The 6,000-nt window shown below is 47.5% G+C and overlaps 1 protein-coding gene across 10 annotated transcripts in view; it reads left to right on the top strand.

Moving 5' to 3' along the window:
- The first annotated feature begins 490 nt into the window (after positions 1-490).
- PITPNM2 (phosphatidylinositol transfer protein membrane associated 2) overlaps positions 491-6,000 on the top strand; it is a 142,779-nt gene continuing 137,269 nt past the window's right edge. For all 10 annotated transcript variants that reach the window (XM_042441649.1, XM_042441644.1, XM_042441647.1 and 7 more), the window contains exon 1: positions 491-740. The gene's annotated coding sequence lies outside the window, so the exon portion shown is untranslated. The remainder of the gene's footprint in view (positions 741-6,000) is intronic.

Below are 6,000 nucleotides of genomic sequence, written 5' to 3'. Positions count from 1 at the left end.
AAATGGAGGACATGACCAAAGAGAAACTCCCAAATGTGAATTCATGCTTCTGAGCCAAAGGGAGGACACTGAGGGGAAATGGAGGACATGACCAAAGAGAAACTCCCAAATGTGAATTCATGCTTCTGAGCCAAAGGGAGGACACTGAGGGGAAATGGAGGACATGACCAAAGAGAGACTCAAATGTCAATTCATGCTTCTGAGTCCTGCTCCAAAGGGAGGCTAGTGAGGAAAATGGAGGACAGGACCAAAGAACAACTGAAACTGTGAGTGAATGCTTCTTCGCCCTGCTCCAAACCCTGAGGGGAAAGGGAGGCCTCCTGGGGCCGGGGAGGACAATGGAGGGCAGGTCCGGGAAAAGGAGGGCGGGCCTGGCTTAATCCCCCTCAGGAGGGGCCTTTCTCCCGGGTTCAGCCAGAAGGGGGCGCGAGCGAGCCGGCGCCTCTTTTTCCCGCGCTTGGCGGGAGCAGTGCGGGAATGGGAGCCGGGGAAAGCCGGGCAGCAGCCGTTGCCGTTGCTGCTGCGCGCGCCAGCCGTCAAGGCGGAGGAGGAGGAGGAGGAGGGCCCAGAAGGCCTCAGCGCGGCGGCGGCTTCCCTCAGTCGCAGGAGCCGGGAGTCCGCCTCGCCGTGGCCCCTCAGCTCCATGGAGGAGCCTGGCCCAGAGTAGCCCTCCTCCGGCTGCCCTGGAGGGAGAAGGAGCCCAGGCTCCAGCGGGAGGCAGCCCAAGCCCCGGCTCGGAGGTGAGTTCGAATCCGGGGACAGACAGCCTCCAAAAGGAACGGGGAGGGAAGCAGGGGAAGGCCAGAGAAGAGAACATATTGCACATCTAGGGCCAACTAGGTACATATTGTAATGCAGGGGGCCCTTGGGATCCGCCGGGGTTTGCTTCCAGGGCCCCCTCCCCCTTGGAGACCAAAATCCGCGGATGCTCAAGTCCCATGAAATCTAATGGCATAATAAAATGATGTCTCTTATGGAACATGGCAAAACCAAAGTTTGCTACTAGGAATGTATCCCTTTTTGGATTATTTGTGAACCGTGGATGCTTGAATCTGTAGATAAAAAATCCGTGGATAAGGAGGGCTGGCTGTATAAATATTGCCTAGAGACACAGCTTCATGTGTGTGTCTTTTGTGGAAGGATGGCATTTTAACTATGTCAAGCCAGGAGGAGAGGCGGGGAAGAAATAAAATTAATATTAATATTATTATCATTATTATTAATTAATTAACTTTTATCCCACCTTTCTCCCAAAGTGGGACTCAAGGTGGTGAACATATATCTATATGTCAAATGATGGTCCATAACACGCCACAGAAGACCACTTTAATGGCCCTATGGGCTTTGGTTCGGGACCCACAACAAACTACATGCCCCAGAATTCCCGAGCATGGAGCCAGGGCAGTTAAAGCCCTGTCATACCAGATTATTTCTGCAGTGCAGATGTAGCCACGGTGCCCTGAAAGGTTGACCTTCCTGCCCTGAGTTTGTCAGCAGTGTGATGCAGCAGCTCAAAAGGCCAATGCAGTTCTAGGCTGCATCAATATAGTGTCTAGATCAAGGGAAGTACTGTAATAGTGCCACTCTATTCTGTTTTGGTCAGGCCTCACCTGGAATACTGGGTCCAGTTCTGGGCACCACAATTCAAAAAGGACATTGAGAAACTGGAGCCATGTGTGCAAAGGAGGGCAACTAAAATGGTGAAGGGTCTGGAAACCATGTCCTATGAGGAACGACTGAGGGAGCTGGGGATGTTTAGCCTGGAGAAAATGTAAGAGGTGATATGATAGCCCTATTTAAATACTTGAAGGGATGTCATATTGAGAAGGGAGCAAACTTGTTTTCTGCTGCTCCAGAGAATAGGACCCAATGGAGCAATGGATGCAAGCTCCAGGAAAAGAGATTCCAGCTCAAGGAGGAACATCCTGACAGTAAGAGCTATTTGACTGTGAAAGACGCTGCCTTGGAGTGTAGTGAAGTCTCCTTCATTGAAAGCCTTTAAACAGAGAGTGGATTACCATCTCTTAGGGGTGCCTTGGTTGTGAGTTTCTGCATGGCGGAATGGGGTCGGTCTGGATGGCCCTTGGGGCTCTCTTTTAGCCCTATGGTTCTATGCTTCTTTGGAAATGTTCCAACAAAATGCTCTCTAGCCCTAAACCACATTGATTTCAATTTAATTGTCAGGAAAGATGGGTGCCATATGTGAATGCTGGACATGCAAGTCAAGTAAAAAACTTGCCCTGGTTTGTAGAAAGTTTCATTATCTCTCCAGAACTTGTTCACACTGCGCATGCTTGTTGTGGGGCATGGCACGGGTTTTGTAATAGGTTTGATGGGACTCATAGGTCCATTGCTTCTCCCTTCTCTGCCCAGTCTGGAAGGTAGGATGATGCTTGTCCATTGGTTTCTAAAAGGAGCAAGGAAAGCCTTGCCTGTTGAGGGAAAGGAAAGAACACCTTGCAGAAGTAATCCAGTTTGAGACCGCTTGGACTGCCCTGGCTCAATGCTAGGGAATCCTGGGAATTGTAGTTTATTGTGGCCCCAGAGCTCTCTGACGGAGAAAGCTCAATGTCTCCCAAAACCACAGTTCACAGATTTCCCTAGCATTGAGCCAGGGCAGCTAAAGTGGTCTCAAACTGGATTATTTCTGCAGTGTGTTTTGGACCACAGTCTCACAAATTCAGAGGATGCCAGGTTGGGAGAATCTGCTTTGTGCCAGGTCAGGTCACCTGTCTGTGCCAGAGTTGATATTCTGGCCTGTTACAGACTGCCAAAATAAAGCTGCTTCAGGTCTCTTTGGAGGTATGCTGTTTAAATGATGCATGTATCCTAAGAATCTGGAAGCTGCACCAATGCTGCACTCCAGTGCTTGGGAATGGAGTGTGGCTTTGGCACAACCTCTGGACTCTTAGGACCCATGCATCAGTTAAATAGCATACCTCCAAAGAGACCCAAAGCAGCTTTATTTTGGCAGTCTGTAACAGGCCTCTGTCTGGCAGCCAGTTCCCATTAGAGGTTTTGCCATCACTTGCTGTCTGTCCCTTTCTTTTAAATGGAGTTCTGGCAGCAGGGTTTTAACTTGGGACCTTCTCTTTCCAGTGTTGACGCTTTCCCACTAAGTTAGGAGTCCCTCTCCCTAGGGTTTGGATAAAGCACTTCAGATCGAATGAGAGGTTGGAAAAGTTTCTCCAGTGGTCATGCTGGCGGGGGATTCTGGGAACTGTAGTCCAACCCCCCCCCCCCAACATTTCCAAGCTCAGGAGAAAACTGATGCATGTCCAGTCATACCACCCGATGGAGTTGCTTCTGGTGTTTGGATGTTGTTTTGTGGACGGGTGATGCTTGTGAGAGAGTGGGCTCCAGGTTCTCCAGGCTGCTTCAAACATACATTGCTTGTGGATTCTTTTGTTCTCTGTACCATTGGTTGTGTGAATGGGGGTGAAAAGAGGGAAGGGAGTTGAAGGAAGGGCTGGCTGTATGGTTTGGCCAGGTGAAGCAGTCCCCATGTGGGCAGCAGAATTTGGGTATCATGAAAGGTAAGCAAATGGTTAGTCATTGTTACTAATACATTGTCACACAATAAACGTTTCAACCATCAAGTCAGAATATGGGCTTGTGTCAAGCAGCAGAGCTGAGCTGCAGGGACCTAGAGTTATAGCCATAGTGTAAACCACATTCCCATTCACTAGATTAAGGGGTGGGATGGGTGAGCTGAGATGCCATGAAAGGCTAATGTTGCCGGATGAAATGACCATCAACAGATAGTCATCAAGAATGCAGGGTGGCAGAAGATGTGAAATACAGCGGGAGTTGATACTGAATCCCTCTGCAAATTGCTCGCTTTATGTTTTGGGCTGTTGAGACACGGGACTTCCATCACAGGAAGATCACCTTACCAAGGGAGGGAGGGTTTCACTTGGAGAGAATTTACATGACAGCATGCGACTCTCCTGAATCTGCTTCAGTTTATTTTTCACCCAGGTCAGTCCCCTGGCATGCCTCACTACTGTTTTGAGACTGACTCCAAAATGACTTACAAGCCATATGCAAGTGTCAAATTGGAGTAAGGGGGCATCCCAGCAGTATGCATGTGGGTGGCATATCTAGCATTCTCTTGGCTTCATGAATCAGGATGATCTGCGACCCTGGATTATTATGTTTTAGATGTGCACGTGTGCTTTTCCAGGAGATACTTTGATTTATCATACTTATATATGCACCTATGTGGAAATTTGAATATCTTGTCAAATTGTTCATTTGTACTGTGATTATTTCTATTTCAAATGCCAACTTACCTTCACTTTATTTGCACATACCACTCTGCATTATCTCTGATTTACACAGTACAACCCTGTATGTAGCTACATGGGAGTATGTCCCATTGATCGCAGTGGCACTTACTCCCAGGCCTCCTTTTGCTTTGGTGAGAAAAGGGAAGGAGTCTGGATTTTCTCCCAGCAGCTGAATAATATGAGGAGGCCTGCTCAGATTCCATGGGCACCGCTTCCTTCACTTCTCTCCTCAAATACTGGATTTGTGAAGTGGCCACAGTGAAGACTTCCCAGAGGTTCACAAAATGTTGTAATGGAAGACTCAGGATCTGACTTTCTGGAAGCAATCGTAATGGCAAAGCATCTCCCTCCAGCCAGCCAGCCCCTAGTCCTCTTGGTTCACCCCAAAGCAAGGGGAGGATCCCGAACTAGGCAAGCAACTCAGAAGAACACTTCGAACTTGAAGAGTCGAAAGCTTTCCACATCATCCTTCCAACGACCTTCTTGGGTCAGTCGGTTTTACCTCAGGCTGCAGCGGTTAGTCAATTAGAAGGCAACATCAATCTATTAGCATCTATTAAAATGCTAGCAAGGTGCTTCTGGCTCTGCAGACGGCCTGGACATCTGTAGTTGCGTTATTATTTTGAAGGCAAGTATTTTTGAAGCTTGCAGATAAGCAAAAGCTGGCTGAGAAGAGCCATGCTCTCCTGCGTTAGAAGGTTGAATGGGTTTTTTTAGCATGGTGTTTCCTGCTGACACCAAACATGAGCTTCCTCCTTTAGGGCTGTTTTTTTTCTCTGTGCAAGTTTAGGATGCATCCACACTGGAGAAATAACCCGGTTTGGCAGTGCTTTAACTTTTTCTGGCAATGGAATTCTGGGAGTTGGAGTTTGTTGTGGGCCCACAACAAACTCCAATTCCCAGAATTCCATCGCCTTGAGCCAGGGCAGTTAAAGCGGTACCAAACCGGGTTATTTCTCCAGTGTGGATGCATCCTAAGTTGATTAAGAGGTTGACCAACTCAAACTCATATAAGTAGTTTATTCTTTACATTCAAGCGCATCATTCTTTACATTATGAGAAGGGAATGATGATGTGTCCAGCCACATTTTCTCGTTGTTTTCCAAACTTGTGCTCTCTTTTGTCGGCTCCCTTTCGTATTAACATGACAGAAGTGAAGGAAGCGGTTGCAGGCAGGCGCAGATCCATGTGTTGCTAAGAGACTGTTCCTCTCCAGGTTGCAGGCTACTCATTCTTGTATTCATGGCAATTCTGGGCCCACTTCAGTGCCTCCTCTTAGGACAATGGCTAACCTTTCAGAACCATGTGCTGCCTCTTTGAAATTGCCTTGGCGCACAGATTTTTCTGGCAGCGAGAGAGACTAAGCACTGTCTTATTAGTGCTGACAGCTGGTCAGGCATGGAAGTACTTCTGGGATCGTTTTAAATTTCAGAAACGGACTGGGCTGAATAAACATAGGCCTGAATCTCAAATTCAGTCATGATGTTTCTTAGGAGCCTTTAGTCCAGTTCTCCTTTCTCTCTTTTTCTCTCTCTTTATTTCTTTTTCTTGTTCAAAGATGAGGGCTTTTATGAGGATAAACCATCAAGTACACCACACTGAGCTCTTTAAAAGAAAAGGGAGCAATACCAATGTGGGAGAAGAAATTTGCTTTATCATTTATCTCCTGTGTGTGTCCGCCAACATCTGCAATAATTTTCTTTCCTTT

Source organism: Sceloporus undulatus, chromosome 10, assembly GCF_019175285.1.
Source record: "Sceloporus undulatus isolate JIND9_A2432 ecotype Alabama chromosome 10, SceUnd_v1.1, whole genome shotgun sequence".
Lineage (NCBI taxonomy): Eukaryota > Metazoa > Chordata > Lepidosauria > Squamata > Phrynosomatidae > Sceloporus > Sceloporus undulatus.
This window is presented reverse-complemented; position numbering and strand designations above follow the sequence as displayed.